This window comes from Plodia interpunctella, chromosome 14 (genome assembly GCF_027563975.2).
Source record: "Plodia interpunctella isolate USDA-ARS_2022_Savannah chromosome 14, ilPloInte3.2, whole genome shotgun sequence".
NCBI lineage: Eukaryota > Metazoa > Arthropoda > Insecta > Lepidoptera > Pyralidae > Plodia > Plodia interpunctella.
In genome coordinates, this window is record NC_071307.1 from 1,035,782 (window position 1) to 1,051,784 (window position 16,003).

The following is a 16,003-nucleotide window of genomic DNA, read 5'->3' on the forward strand; positions in this document are numbered from 1 at the left end:
TTTTATTGTACTTGTCCTATTGTATACTTTTTTCTGCAATTTATATGTGTACATAAAGCTATATTTACAGGTCTTAACTAAAGAAAAATGTTAAAGAAAATTGTTGTCGTTGTTTTTGTGGAGTGGACGGAGCTGGACGCGCCTTAAGCAAGATCCAATTCCCAGAAGTGATTCAGCTATTCAATTCGAACTTACTATTCCAATGAAAACGGTCTATTGAAATACAATGGATGCTATTTCTCAACAAATAAAATATTTATTCATTGAATTCTAGGATTGAATGGAGCATAATTTCTGGAACTCATCAGTTTACATCGAAACTAAATCGGGTAGAGTTGATTGATAAATAAGGGACAATGCACATGAGTAGAAGAAGCTATTTCGTTTATGTAACACTAGCTGCGCCCCGGGGCTTCGCTCCAGTGGGAATTTCTGGATAAAAGTACCTATGTGTTACTCCAGGTTATTTTCTACTCGTGTACCAAATTTCATATCAATCGGTCTAGTAGATATTGTACATAAACAAACAATCTTACTTCTTAACAACTCAACTTCATGACGACCTCGGTGGCGCAGTGGTAAATTTCTTGCTACTGAACCGAGAGGTCCTGGGTTCGATCCCCAGTCAGGTCATGATGGAAAATGATCTTTTTCTGATTGACCCGGGTCTTGGATGTTTATCTATATATGTATTTGTTATAAAATATAGTATCGTTGAGTTAGTATCCCATAACACAAGTCTCGAACTTACTTTGGGGCTAGCTCAATCTGTGTGATTGGTCCTAATATATTTATTTATTTACTTTTGCATTTATAATATTAGTTGGGACTAGCTTTTGCACGTCATGTTTAGTACGTGCGCATGCACATTATTATTGTCAATAACTCGAGATCTAAGTAACGTATAGCGATGAAACCTATATCAGATTTCAATTTAGACCATCCGATTTACAAACTGTGAAAATCGAACTCCATCCAGTATTTTGACGTGATGTGCGTTCAAACATACAGACAGAAATTCGATATACACGTAATTTATGTACTAAATAATTATATAATTTATGTGTATTTCGAATTTATCACAGTACATTTGTACAGAGATCAGTTTTATTATATGTGTAGATGACGATTACTTTGATGTCAATGTTTCTCATCCCTTAGTCGCATCATACGACATCCATGAAAGAATATGGAGTGGTTCCATCCTAGAATAATCGCACATGCCTGGTTACTTTAGAAAACAAAGCAGTCTGTATGGGAACTTTATATAGTCGCGCTATATTGCTGTTTCGTGTTTATTTTGCGCTCGGCTTGACCAAACATGTGTTGTGTTCGGGTCAGATAGCGTTAATTAGGTCAATATTAACATACGTAGAATTATTTATCTGAGAGGGATAACGCGGTATAGATTATGATGATAAAATAGCTATATATTTTTTCTTCTTGACGTGAGCATTAAGCCATTAATAACGAAACTCGTTTATGAAGAAAGAAAGTTTAAAAATAAGTTATTGCTACTTATAATCGTATCGGCTGTAACATATTAACTCCCTGGGCAATATTAATGGGATATTCTGCCATTGCAAATCATTAAATAGAGTACATGTTTCCTCACGCAGTTTTCCTTAATCGGAAAAAAGTATTGGTTTATTAAAACCACAATACATACATGAGTCAGATTGGTATACAAACTCATGTGGATCGAGTAGGATTAGTATCTAGGACAATTCTGTTCACTGGTCCAACGTTTCTTTATGTATTCCAGTGAGGTAAAGGCCGCTCCCTCCTGGCCCTGGCAGAAGAGGCAAATCCAAGAAATGTTGGTTTGATGTCTTCAAGGACGATATGCGTGTCAATAATCTGATGACCAAGGATGCCGACGACCGTGCGCAATGGACGACAAAGTGGGAAAGCGGACCCTGGGCTCCCACGCTCAACGGCTAGGAAGAATCCAGCCGCTAAGATGAGACAGAATATCCCAGTCAATTAATCCTTTAAATAAACTATGGGTCGTGCTGTAAAAATCACCTTTTATATACGTAGGTATAATTACCACAGTTAGTGACTATCACTAACTAAAAGCCACTTTTGTAGTTATTTAATTTGAATATAATTAATGTTAGGTTAGCTCAAATAACTTATAACAATGTAAAATTGTATCCAATTAGTTGCATTGAATTTTCAACTAGAGGTGATTAAAAAGTACTTAGTGTTGCTGGCAACACAAGTAGTTTTATTTTTTTATTATTTTTTATAAGGTTGTTGTTCTAAAAAATAAGAAAATCTGCGGCTACGAACTCTGTCATGTGTCCCAATTAATATAAAAATAAAATACAATATACACAGCAGCTTTTGGAATTTCACAAGATCCTAACATTTGGTCCTTCGAGCCGGATATAAGCAGAATTAGTATACATAAAAGCGAGTATAGTAAAAGGTGCGCAACTGAGATTAGGTATAGGTTGCCATCAACTCAAATCACTTCCTGTTTTCCATATGTCAAAAACAAAAAAAATGTATACGGGGCTTGTGTGTCACAGTGGGCATAATTGACGTTACAAATGTTGGAATCAAAAAGCGTTTTAACTTACTTTAGTAAGAACAAACACATACTTAATGTATACTACTATTATTATATAGAGGTAAGCGTTTGTGAATATGCATAATTTGAGGCGGGTAATCTCCGAAACTACCGAACCGATTTCGAAAATTCTTTCACCATTAGAAAGTTACATTATCCAAGATTGCTATAGGCTATATTTTATCTCAAAATTTCCACAGGAGCGTAGCCCTGGGCAACATCTAGTGTTATTATAAATAAAATTGATAAATTAAAGTGACATTTGTTTAACGTGCTTTATTTTATACGCAACTCTCTATTATATAACATAAATATTAGATCGGACTTGTGTTTAAATATTGTGCGAAGATTGTTGTTCACTTAATAAATTTATGTTTTATAAATTTACTTTTTTAAATTTACTAGACCATTGTTTATTAGTACAGTGGCCAACATATAATATATAAATCAAACATTTCATAAAAAATCGTTTTAAACTTATAGACAACAGTGATGATCGTATTCCTCATGGCTGAGGGTCGTGGTCATTACGTGGAATGAAACACACATAACTTTCTTGACATTATTAATGGAGTGGTTTGCCATTGCCTTCTCCATTTCTCCATCTCCATTCCTTCCACGTCTCCGTATACAAACTCATGTGGCACGAGTAGGATTCGAACCAGGGACTTTTCGATCTACAGGCGGGCGTCTTAACCATTACACCGCTACCTCCTCCTACACTAGAAAACAGTGATAGTGGTTACACTAACGCGTCTGTAATATTAAGCAATAAAATTGTGATTTCGATGATAAAGATGTTTACAATAAATTTTATTTCGTGTTCCATTTTACAGGTCTATATAAGGTTTATATTTACAGAAAGACAGAGAGAAAAAATCATCTAACAGTGGAATGCATTTACACAAAGAAAAAAGAACTCATGACTCCCTTTTTGGAGAGTCGTGTAAAAATACAATAAATATAAATGTCATGGACGTGACTGCTGACGGTGTGTCGCAGTGAAACAAATGGCAGACAATGCGGGTTTCCCTCTGAGAAGAAATGATTTTAGGTAGCTGCTTTGGTTTAGCAGAAAATTGAAGTATGATTACACTCAAAAATTTAGCTTTTTTAGGTTAAGAATCGTGATTGTACTTGTTTCTGGTAAATAAAGGCTTTTTTTATTATCTTATTGTTTTGTTTGTTGAAGCGATGGTGGTGTACCTAATGGTTAAGACCTAATGGTTTACCTAATGGTTAAGGCCTGTGGATCGAAATGTCCCAGGTTCGAATCCTACTCGTGCCACATGAGTTTGTATACCAATCTGACTCATGTATAGTAGTTTTCATCGACCACCACTTGCTTCCGGTGAAGGAAAACATCGTGAGGAAACCTGCACACTGGTTGATTATTATTAACTTGTGTGTGAAATGGAGAAGGCAATGGCAAACCACTTTATTAATAATGCCAAGAAAGTTTTTGTGTATGTTTCATTCCACGTAATGACCACGACCCTCAGTGATGAGGAATACGATTATGTAGATTGTTTTTTTACACAGAAGTATGTGATTCATCTCGATCTCATAAAGCTCACATGTAATTATTAATACAAAATTACGTTATGAATTTTTATATAAGTATAGCTTAAGTATAAAAACATGTTTTATTGAGCGACTGGGCAATAGACATCCTTCCATGAATATCGTTAATATTTGTTGTATTATTTATTTAATATATTTAATTGCTCCGAACACGGAAATCTGGATAACGATTTCGAGTAAATGCGCATTCTATAAAAGAATTGTTACTCTAATATGCGGGGTTAAACTCAACTAGTTTCCGTATTCATGAGTTAAATTTTTTTCTTCTTCTTAAATAAAGAAATTATTTAACTTTTTCATGAAAACTTGCGTTATTTAAATTTTAAATTCCGTAACGTGTGATGGGTTGATTTTATATTATATAATTTACAGTATTTCTTTAATCGCAGAATAACAAAGTATCGATAGCTACTTAAAAAGTGGATGATTAACGACCCCCCACAATGCGGTCGATTGAGGCAATCAATCAATGCGGAATTAGATTATTTGTCACCCCCAAGATTCATTATGGGGGTAAATAGGCTCAGCTATTTATGGGTTTGATTGGAGACGTCTATTTTTCTTTTCTTAGAAATATTATACGATGATACGCTATTCACAGGACTCGGCAATATAAAGGCACATTACAATTTCTATCGCACCGCTCCCACCCGGCAAGATGACGTTCATGGAAAGTGAGCTTTAAAACGTCCGCCGTAGACATAATTTAGATTGCAACTTGGCCGCCTTAAGATTAGACGTAATCTAGAATTTCCATATAAGGTATTTTATCCCAAAACTCCCACGGGAGCGAAGCCCAGGGAGCTTTTTAGTATACTGGTACAAACGAATTTGAACGAGGTTTCTCTGGATGGTGGGAGTTGCGTATTTTTCTGTTATTTTTTTGTAGTCAAATTCATAAAGTAGGCTCCAGATAATACCCAATGGAAGCGAAACTCCGTGGCTCCTCCTACTATAGTGATAACTTTCGCATTTAGTAATGATTATGAACTAGTTTTCATTATGGATTAATAGTGCTTACCTATTTAGGAATTCTGTGGAAATAATCCCAGTTCAGCCTCAGAGTGTTACCCGACACAGGTACCCTTGTTTGTTATCCGTTAATTGAAAGCCAACCCTTCAAATGTACGGCTTAATGACGGCATTTACTGCCAATGATGGGCAATGTTCGACAAATTGAATGTTTTCAATGAGCCCAGTATCTGGCCAACATCAATACGAATGTTAGCTTTTGTCTGTACTTTTATTTGAACAACATAATTACATAAATTATTTACAAATGGTGGATTTAATGTTATATATGTAAGTCTTGTCTAAAACGGTGTAAAAGCTAAGGATACAGAAGACAAAGAAAAAAAAGCGAACTCTGGACTCCGACGTCTAACAGCAAAGGAAGCCACAGGGAAATCACAAAGATGAGAAAGAAATATTGTCAGCCTCAAAATTTTTCGCTTGTTCCGTGGTGTTACAGCCCCGAAAGCATCAGAAACACGCGAAGAGACAAATCAATCATGTCAAATGACGGCACCACACTATCGCAGAGGTAGTTAAGCATATCTACATTGCGGTAAATAAAAGCACTCATACAAGCTACACAATGTTTGCGTGTGCATCTGTCCGAGTTCGGCCATAGCTTGGAGCCAGCATAAAATTGGGCGCTTTGATTAAATCGACTAGTTGTTGCCGGCCTTCAACCGGTCGATTTGTCGGGCGATTCCCCACCTCTGTTTAGAGCGCAATCAAGCCCACCTCCGCACCTTTGCGACCCAATGCCGGTCGTTTGTACCCTTGGATTCGATGGTAATTTATATAATTTATGTGTTAGGTTCGAGTTTCAAACTTATCATATTGCCAGAGCTATGAAATCGGTTTCAACTGCGCAAATATGTTGAGAATATTTGAAAAAATAAATTCTTAAATTTTGAATATTTGGCTCTGATTTTATGACTGAACGCATACCCTGGCGTCAACCCTCTTTGGATGAATGCAGTTGTTCCCTATAAGCTGCTAAGGCGACCCTTGGTCGCCTCTTATGACATCTAAGGGAGGATATAGAGTGGTACTATTACAGATAGTCCTTTTGTGTACCCCTTAAAATCAAAATCAAAATCAAATCATTTGTTCAGAAATTAGGCCTTCACAGGCACTTTTTCACGTCATATTCTAAATTAAATGATGTTTACCAAAGCTACAAACTACTAGCATTTCGGAACGACCACTGCTGAGAAGAAATGCCGAAAGAAACTCATTCAAACAGTGTTGGTCACTATTATGCCAGAAGGGCTTACCATTTTTAAAATATAAATTTATGTATAATTTTTTATCAGTAATATAACATGTAAGTACACAATAAAGTACATGGTCAAAAGGTCACGGTTCACGAGTTGACGCGTGAGTCAGCCATCGCGAAGCTAAACCACAATAGAGGGAACCTCCCGACCCGATCCACGATCTTACTTAATAATACAAAAATAAATGTTTAATATGTAACTTAAATAATGTTAACAAGGTTAAAGGTGTTAAAACTTCCTTTAAGCAAAAATGTGTCTTAAGGATAATGCGTGACGATTTAATAATTTTTTACAATAGCGTATTCTAATATATTTTATTACTGCCGCATCTGTCTGTCTGTTCGCGATAAACTCAAAAACTACTGTACGGATTTTCATGCGGTTTTCACCAATAGATAGTGTGGTTCCTGAGGTAAGTTAAGGTGTATAATTTATTAGTGGTTCATAAAATATGTCCTGCCTTGAATATAACTCCAGTATATAACCGAAAAACGGGCAAAATTATCTTAAGGCCACAGAGAAGGGTGACGGATTACTAGAATGAGCCTGTGGAAAAATGATCTCTGGCAAAAACAGCTGACGCTTTAGCCCGGATAATAAGGTATTTTCTGCGATGATGCCTCTGAAGGTGTTACAAAAATAAGAAAAGGTGATATAAAAATGGAAACGTAAAGGCTAAATACATTGAACACTCATAAAAATGATTAGTTTACATAATTGTGGATTTGCCATTACAGTAAATTCCTTTTCAATGTATATCGTGTACGTGGCAAATTTAAAGTAAATAAAATCACAATTTATCCTTGATAAAAATTATAAGTCAAAACAAAATCGAAAATTACACGATAAAATCATATCGTAATTATGCTTTCAATATTTTTTAAATCATGAAAATAGGCACAAAAATAACAACATTATCAAACATTTAATTAGGTATGTTTGTTCAATTTATTATCTTTATTTATATTTTTTTTGTACGCTACCTACTTCATCAATATATATATAAAAAATCTATACACATAAAATTCTTGTATTACTGATTGATAGACAACGCACAGCTGAAACTACTGAGCGTAGAAAGCTGAAATATGTTGTGTAGGTTCCTAGGACAATGTAGGGGAGCACTAAGAAGGGATTTCCTGAAATTCCCACGGGAAACGAATTTTTACTCACATACGAAGTTGTGGGCAAAAGCTATGGTGTAAATATGAAACTTACAAATACAAAACTAAATACAAGTTAAGTTCATATATTTTTTATGATTGAAAGTTTCCCACCTTGACGCAATATTGAGGAAAGTCGTTGGTATAACATTATACAGAAACAATTCTTTCCGAGGCAGCCATCTTTATTACGAGACCGTTGTTACAGAAACATGGGCGTGTTTTTATAATTCTGAATTTTAGAGAATAGAATAATTGTCCTGTTGCGTTTGTCCATTGAAAATAATATTATCGTAAAAGTTTTAGTCCTCCCTATTTTATGATATAAAGTCGTTCTCAACATCCAAGTGAATTCACATCGTCTAAGGAAGACATAGCCTATGAACAATGGCATCAAAATGGTTGACATCAGGCAGACGGCCGGTGGTAAAATCACAGCCGAATCTTCAACATTTGATAGTTAATTTTATACGCGAACCCTGGGTTTCACACTCCGTATCTGGACCTCACAGCTCCGAATACATTCGGTTACAACCGAAACCACGCGAAGACGAAAAATAATAGGATAAGAATGTTACGCACGTGATAGAGGCCGGTCGGTGTCCGTTCTCCCCGGAGGGGGTAATTTATTAACGCAACATCTGTAACAAAGGAACACATAATATAACGTTTGTTTCTCATAATAAAATTTATAATAAAATAAATTTCTATATGTAGTACTAAATTAAACAAAGAGTTACATAATAGAATATAGACGATAATACAGTACAAATTTTCACAATTTGGGGAGCTGGATCTACTACAATGTATAAACTTTTATTACAAATCTAAGCCCCATCTCTTGGGATGTTAAAACATACTTTACTTTATGTAATACTATATATATGTTATTATCACTTGTTACTTTATAGATACCAGTCATCATTTATTATTAACGCGTTTGTTTGAATTGAATGCAAAGGTACACGTAAGTACTTTGTGTATGAATTAATACTCTATATCTTCCGTGATTGCAATCGGGGATATGCGAGGTTCAGAGGGATGAAGTTTTTTTTTAATGTAAGTACGTAATGTCTTTAATTTACAAACAAACAAACAAACTACCCAGTTCAAATGCACTTTCTTAAAATCGCTCATAGATTTTCCACTAAATCGTGTCACTCCAATCACTTTTCATCACTGGATCTATCGAACCAAAACACAATCTGACACATATAAGCGACGTCCCTTTTGTGACGTCACGTCATATGTCGCACCAATCACCCAATATCAGATTGGTATTTACTGACAGATGGATAACACATTACGATGTCTATTCTGCATGCTTTTTGAATACGTCAATCATTTTCGTGTTTATCATGATCTATAAATTATCAGGTTTCCATGTTTCTTTCGCAGTCATCAAGTATTGGAGCTCAGTATCCGCTTTCTATATTTTACTTTTGATCTTTATGTGGAATAGTGAAGAATCAATTAAAACTTTCCAGTTAGTTAAACCGAGCAGTTTTAAGCTATCTTCGATGATAAATTCGGTAATTTAACTAGTCAGATTGCGGTCAGTTTATAAGTTCGTTGTTAGTTGGTACCTGTCGTTTGTGGTCCCGCCCTAAAATAAAACCACAGCCCATATGGATTTACAAGAAGTATGGGCTATGCTCTATCACGCGATTGGTAAGTTTTAACAATTACCAATACAATCGAAACCTTTAGCTTATTATATTTTTAGGATTTAGCTATTATTTTATAACAAGCCTGACGTCATCCCTCATTGGGAATACTATTGTTGCATATTAGCTATTAGGGCTATATATTCCTTAGTCGTCTCGTACGACCTCCACTCTATTCTAAGGCGGGAGCACACATCTAAGGTGGAACTTTATGCCACCAGCTACCTAAGCAAGGTTAATCTAGATATATATCTATGGTCACCCAGACCATGATCGACCATTGCGAAAATAGCTTAACTGCCAATATCGGAAATCAAAACTTGTGTTGGTAACACACGCATCCAGTGGTTGCCACGGCAACAAGTACCAAACAAACCAAAACTTTCTCCAAGGTGAAGAAATTACATACAATCGTTCGATAAACGTCCCACGGAAATTGGTCTTGATTGATAGCGATTTGTCTTTATTTATTTGGTTTAAGGATTTTAATGGATTTACGTGTTCATTGAAACGTGAAAATCCAAAGAAATATGTCTTTTAATTTTCATTGAAAACTAAATAGGAAAGAGTTTATTTATCAGTAAATTATAAACAAAAATAAATGTACAATGCTTTCTTATAATAAACCAGTGACCCGTCTTCGCACGTGTAAAAACATAATAAATTATACTATAATTTGAAACTATTATACTATATAACTATTAAACTATTTATACTATAATTAAAAATATAATTACTCTATTGGTAAAAACCGCATGAAAATTCATGCATCAGTTTTTCGAGTTTATCGCGAACAGACAGACGCCTCCGTCTTTATTTCGTAATATGTAAGGATAGTAATTTCTCAAAAAGCTACAAACTAACTGGCATTTCGGAACGGAGTCAAGTGCGAGATGCGAGAACATGCTCAGTATTACGACTTAGTTTATGAGATTCGAGGACATTGACAGAGTAATAGTCGATTTGCCGTGATGGCCGTTCGAATGACTTGTCATTTATGTTCCTGGCGCGATAAAATTCTAGAGGTTATAGCACTCTTCTGGCAATGGCATATGAATATAGATAGATAGTTGTAAAATGATTCGCGAATTCACAGCTTTAAGATGTATAAATATGGAGGTAAAGTGTGACGTCCCTAACCCTTTCGGAGTAGACAGAGCCAAGAAGTGCCAAATTTGTGGACTAAGTTTAGCTGTATAGCGGGCGTATTGGTGGGAAAAATAGGTGAACATTTTAAATGTAAAAATTTCGATTGTAAAAATCGTCGACCCCCGTGGCCTAACGGTAATCATGCCAAACTGGGGGGTCCCGGGTTCGTTCCCCGGTCAGGTCAAGATGGAAAAATGAACTTTTTTCAGATTGACCTGGGTCTTGGATGTTTATTTATATAATATGTATATGTTATAAAATATAGTATCGTTGAGTTAATAATCCATAACACAAATCACGAACTTGCTTTGGGGCCAACTCGATCTGTGTGATTTGTTCTTAATACTAGTTGTTGTGATTAAATATTACGAATTTTGAGATTAAATATAGCCAATAACAATCTAGGATAATATACCTTTCTAATGGAGAAAGAATTTTTGAAATCGGTTCGGTAGTTTCGGTACTCACAAACGCTTACTTATAATAATAGTATAGATTTATTTATATTTATTTATTTTGTCGGAACAAGTATCATACGCGACAATAGTTCGACAACTTGTAATCACAATCTAATACAAACCCAACTAAAAAACTTAGATTATATATTAAATGCTAAATTAAACATAATAAATACTAATCTTTAAGAAGGTTTATTGTAACAAGATGAACCTTTCTCAGAGCCGAGAATTGACCGTACTGCTTCCAATTTATATATCAATGAAATTTCATATCCATTTTCAATGAGCTTATATAGTATGAAATTACTAAAGAAAGAAAAATAGTTTATTTGGTACACAATGACAATTAAAACTAAGTTGACAATACAATCCGGAATTAAAGCATGCACCAAAGTAGCCCCCACTCAGCATGTGCCGTGGCTGGGCCATGACGCTGGTTTTCTGCGGGTACCATACCTAAATTAAAAACTAAATTTAAAACTTATAACTACGTAACCAGATTGTGGAACTACGCAACAGTTATGTAATGTACGCAATTTAAATCTATTTAAAAAGCACCTCAAGTCTTTATTAACTGATAAATGTTATTATACTTTAAATGATTTCTAATGCTTCCAATGCTGCAAAACTATGATATCTGTGAACTACTTAAATATTTTTTGGATTTAGTCTTAAAAGTAATAACAGTAAATGACGTTCTTATGGGAGGTGGTATATTATTCCAGCAGCGTGTAGCAGCGTACCTGAAGCTTCCTCTAAAGGCAGCAGTATTATGTCTCGGGTAGATCAATTGGTTAGGCTGTCTGGCTCGTGGGCAAAACTTTAGTTTTGCAAATAAATAGGGACTACTATAATTACTACTTTTTATTGTACTATTTAAACCACAACAGGTCACTAAAACGCTTATAACAAAGCCTAACATTATTTAATACTATCTCATAAGAGCAATCCTGCAAGATCAAACAATGAATTGGCAATTGTGTCTACAAATTTTGCTGGTCCGAAAAATCTCAGTTTTTTCCGCTCTAAACCGGTTTCCACCAGTTATTCTTCAGTTAGCCCGATTGCGCTGTCGTCGGGATGCACTCCAATTTGCGGCGTTTCATAAAATTGCCAGATTTGTTTTTAAATGGTTTACTTTTAAACACGAATGATGAAAGGTATTTTCCAAAATACCATGTTTTTATTTACCACGTTTTCTTTTTTTTTTCAGGGAGATGTTGTTGCATTCTACACGTAGAAATCATGTACGGTGAGGAGTTTCCTGAGAGCTATACCACGGCCCGGCTCCCAACGACGGAACTCCTCACCAGACATATATAAAATTAAACATATATGTTGTCAGTATATGTTTTTGTGATCACCATTCAAAAGCCTTAATTTTGAGAATCTACTCAATTAAACTGGTCATTAATTTTATTTTTCTGCTTGTAATTTATTGAGTTTAAAATTTCCCACACAGATATAAGAACATTACATTGAACTAATGTTATATTGATTTTATCATGGCATTACATAGCCTATGTCATCCGTAAAATTGAAAATAATCTATGACATAAAAGTGATAGGGCGTTTAAGAATTACGATGTTACAAAGAAACTAACAAACATGAGTCCTGAAAACATAGTACCCCTTTTTAGGTCGTCATGTAAAAAGCTCAACAAAAGTGTCAATAAAGCTGGCATCACATCACGCAACTTAATTACTCCAAGTTGAAATGCAACGTGAAAGCATGACGGTGAACTAAGGGGATTGAGTTGGCGAGAATTGTTTACAAGTAGCTCAAGTTGGAACTTTCAGTTGGGAGTTTAGATGTAGTGTTAACCGTGTTACACTTTAATATACTTCCAACGTATGTACCTTAAATATATATACACCCTCTGTTCATTAGAAGACTTAAGTCTTCTAATGAACAGAGGTTGGTCCTAATGAATAAATAACTCTTTATTTTGGAGGCAACAGCGCAAAGACAGAGTGACAGAGTAAAGAACGCTCTCTTTATCAAAAACGATAAAGTATGTCGAATTCGTGCACTTTGTTAGACCGTATAAAAGGCACAAAATAATTTATGCAATTAAGATGATAGACTCGTTGAATTAGAAGAATATTTTGATAACAATCATCACCTCAAAAGGCAAAATAAAGAACACTTACATTATTAAGATCAGTTAACATTTATACCAAAAGCATAATCACCCTTTGCTGAGATTTCGCTGAGATTTCGTCGTCAAACAATGCGGTTCTAAAGCTGTACTGTAAATTAATACAATAAGCCGCCAAAATCTTAATTAATTATTCAAATTATGTTTTACCCACCCTTGTTTACCACATGAAATACAATAGACATGTATAGGTACATAATTAGTGTAATGTTTTGAATATACTAGCTGTACTTCGCGGCTTTGCTTACGTATGCTTTATGCACCGATATGGAAATATGGTTATGGATTATAAGTTCATAATCATTACCTATATCTTCGAAATCTTCTGTATGTCAATTGGGGGATCCCAATTCACATAATATAGAACAAAGTCGCTACCCGCTCTCTGTCTCTATGTATGCGTAGATCTTTAAAACTACTACGCAACGGATTTTGGTACGGGTTTTTTAATAATGTGATTCCCAATTAATGTTTAGGTGCATAGTTTATTATGGTTTTACCCGAGCGAAGCCGGGACGGGCCACTAGTTTCTTATAAGAGTGAAAACTGAGTATACAACAAGTTTCATTAAAAAAATCTTAAGTAAATTAACTATCGAAAAATATGAAAAATAATTTTTTAGATTGCTTTTTATTTCACCCAGGAAATCGCGTTCGTCTCTCAGAAATTTTAGAATATTCTCAGGTAAAATTATCCAGAGATATCAATAAACCATTCCGAGTTTAAGACTCCGTTTATCTTAAAATAACCTCAAAGGATACTCTCAAAATTAGTTTCATTAGAAACATTTCAAATACATTCTCTTTGAACAGTTCAATTTTATAATGCTTATTAAAATTTTGGCTCGAATTTCATAGGCACATGGCCTATGGAATTTTCAGGACATAAATACGTGTTTTGTATTGCAAATTCATGTTTACAGTGTTTAAATGAGTTTCTTTAGTCATTTCTTCTCAGCAGTGGTCGTTCGGAAATGCCAGTAGCTTGTGGCTTTTTGAGAAACTACTGTGTAATATAAATTTGACGTGAAAAAGTGCACGAGAAGGTCTAATTTCTAATTAAATGATTTGATTTGTATAATTTATATATTAATATTAAGTGATGAAAGCCATGTTTGCTAATTTGGAGGAGACATCTACTATTTTCATGGAAATGTTAATGCAGTGGTTACCTTTTCCCGCTCCAATTTTCAATTTGAGTTGAATTTACATTTTGAGTGAAATTAGTTCAGAAGCTTGAATTTCAACATTTGTAAACATTTTTAAATATATTTTTTCTTTATTCAATTAATCTATTACAACTTTACCACTCTCTATACTTAAATAAATTGCGTCTGTCTGTCTGAAAACTTCCGGACGGATTTTTGTTTGATTTCAGGAGGGTTTAGATGTGTAATTTATTATAGTTTTACGCGAGCGCAACCGGGACGGGCCGCTAGTATTAAATAAGTAAAAAGACAGCAAAAAAAACGTTTTGTTTTTCGAAGAAATAATTAAGAAAACATATTTAAATTGAGAAAACAGGTTAAGTTACAAGAGAACAATTATAACTTAGATTTAATCGTATAAAATAAAAGAAGGTCTAAAATCAAATGTTCGTACTAAAAACCGTGTCAACTGTGCGTTCGTTGTTAAAATAGCAATAAAAGCGAGTGTTTCTCCGAAACAAGGGGGATTACAACTGTTCATTAAAGAACTAATTGCGTTCCGAATATTAATCTTCTTCGGTGAAATAATTGTGGGCTATTGTCACCGGTAAACGTGATTTGATTCCGAGTGCCTATATATTGCTTTATTTATCTGTATTTTTTCACGTTACATAGCTTTTTTCTTATATGTTTTTTTTTTTCAAATCATGACTCATATTTATTAGTAACACTAAAAGTTAAAATTAAAAATTAAAACTAAAATAGTAAATACTAAATTAATTTAAATAAAAAATTGACACTAAATCGCCGTCGTCGTGCGGTAAAGTTCCCAGAAGGCTGGCGACATTTCCTCTTTGTATGGCCAAACTCAAACGTTGGCCAAAATAATCACCAGCCCTTGGATCAGGCATCGACCAGGCGTGCGGAAATTTCTTTGTAAAGGGTAAAAGTAAATTTTTATGGTTCTAATATAAATACTTACTTCTTGAATCCCAATCTCATTCTTCCTTATCGCTATTCAAGTCGCCTAAAGGCATCTGAAATGACTTTTACCTATCTATTGGTATGCAGCCGCACTAGTAAACTACGCACTAGTGTACAGGTCTCCTCACGATATTTTCCTGCACCGGAAGCAAGTGGTGGACAATAAAAACCTATACATGAGTCATTGGTATACAAACTTATGTGGCACGAGTAGGATTCGAACCAGCGATCTTTCGGTTCACAGTCTTAACCTAATTGTTAACGACAGGCCTAATGGCCTGTCTTTATGGTCTATCAAAACTACTGTATTTGTCTGAATGGCATACATAACTCTAGTTAATTAACTCATGGTTACACTGTAACTCATTGTAACAAGATAAAGTAATTTGCGAGTATAAAAGTGGCAAAGTTCCGTTATCCCTTGACTCTATAGAAGCTAAATTGGTTTACCAGAGATTGGGTGTGTCTTAAAGAAATTAGTTGAGTTTATACACATTACATGTTTGATTAAAAGTCGAAGTAATTAATAAATTTTAAAACAATGTGTTTTTTTTTGGAAAAAGTTTATGATTTATTCAGAAATTAGACCATTTCATGCACTTTTGAACGTACAATTTTATATTATATATATAGTAATTACTCAAAAAGCTACTGGCATTTCGGAACGACCACTGCTGAGAAGAAATGCCGAAATAAACTCATTAAAACAGTGCTGGTCTCTATCATGCCAGACGGGCTTACCATTATCTTACATATATCATACTATAATACGTTCGTTAAGGACATATAGTATAAAATTCCTTACGGGGTAGACAGA

General features: G+C 34.6%; 1 protein-coding gene across 5 annotated transcripts in view; it reads right to left on the reverse strand.

The window, feature by feature from the left end:
• Positions 1-16,003, reverse strand: part of Shaw (Shaker cognate w) — a 91,287-nt gene that overhangs the window by 40,764 nt on the left and 34,520 nt on the right. For 4 of the 5 annotated variants that reach the window (XR_008405296.2, XM_053755050.2, XM_053755052.2 and 1 more), the window contains exon 2: positions 8,202-8,260. The exons of the other annotated variant lie outside the window; for it this stretch is intronic. The gene's annotated coding sequence lies outside the window, so the exon portion shown is untranslated. The remainder of the gene's footprint in view (positions 1-8,201; positions 8,261-16,003) is intronic. 5 annotated transcript variants of the gene reach the window in all.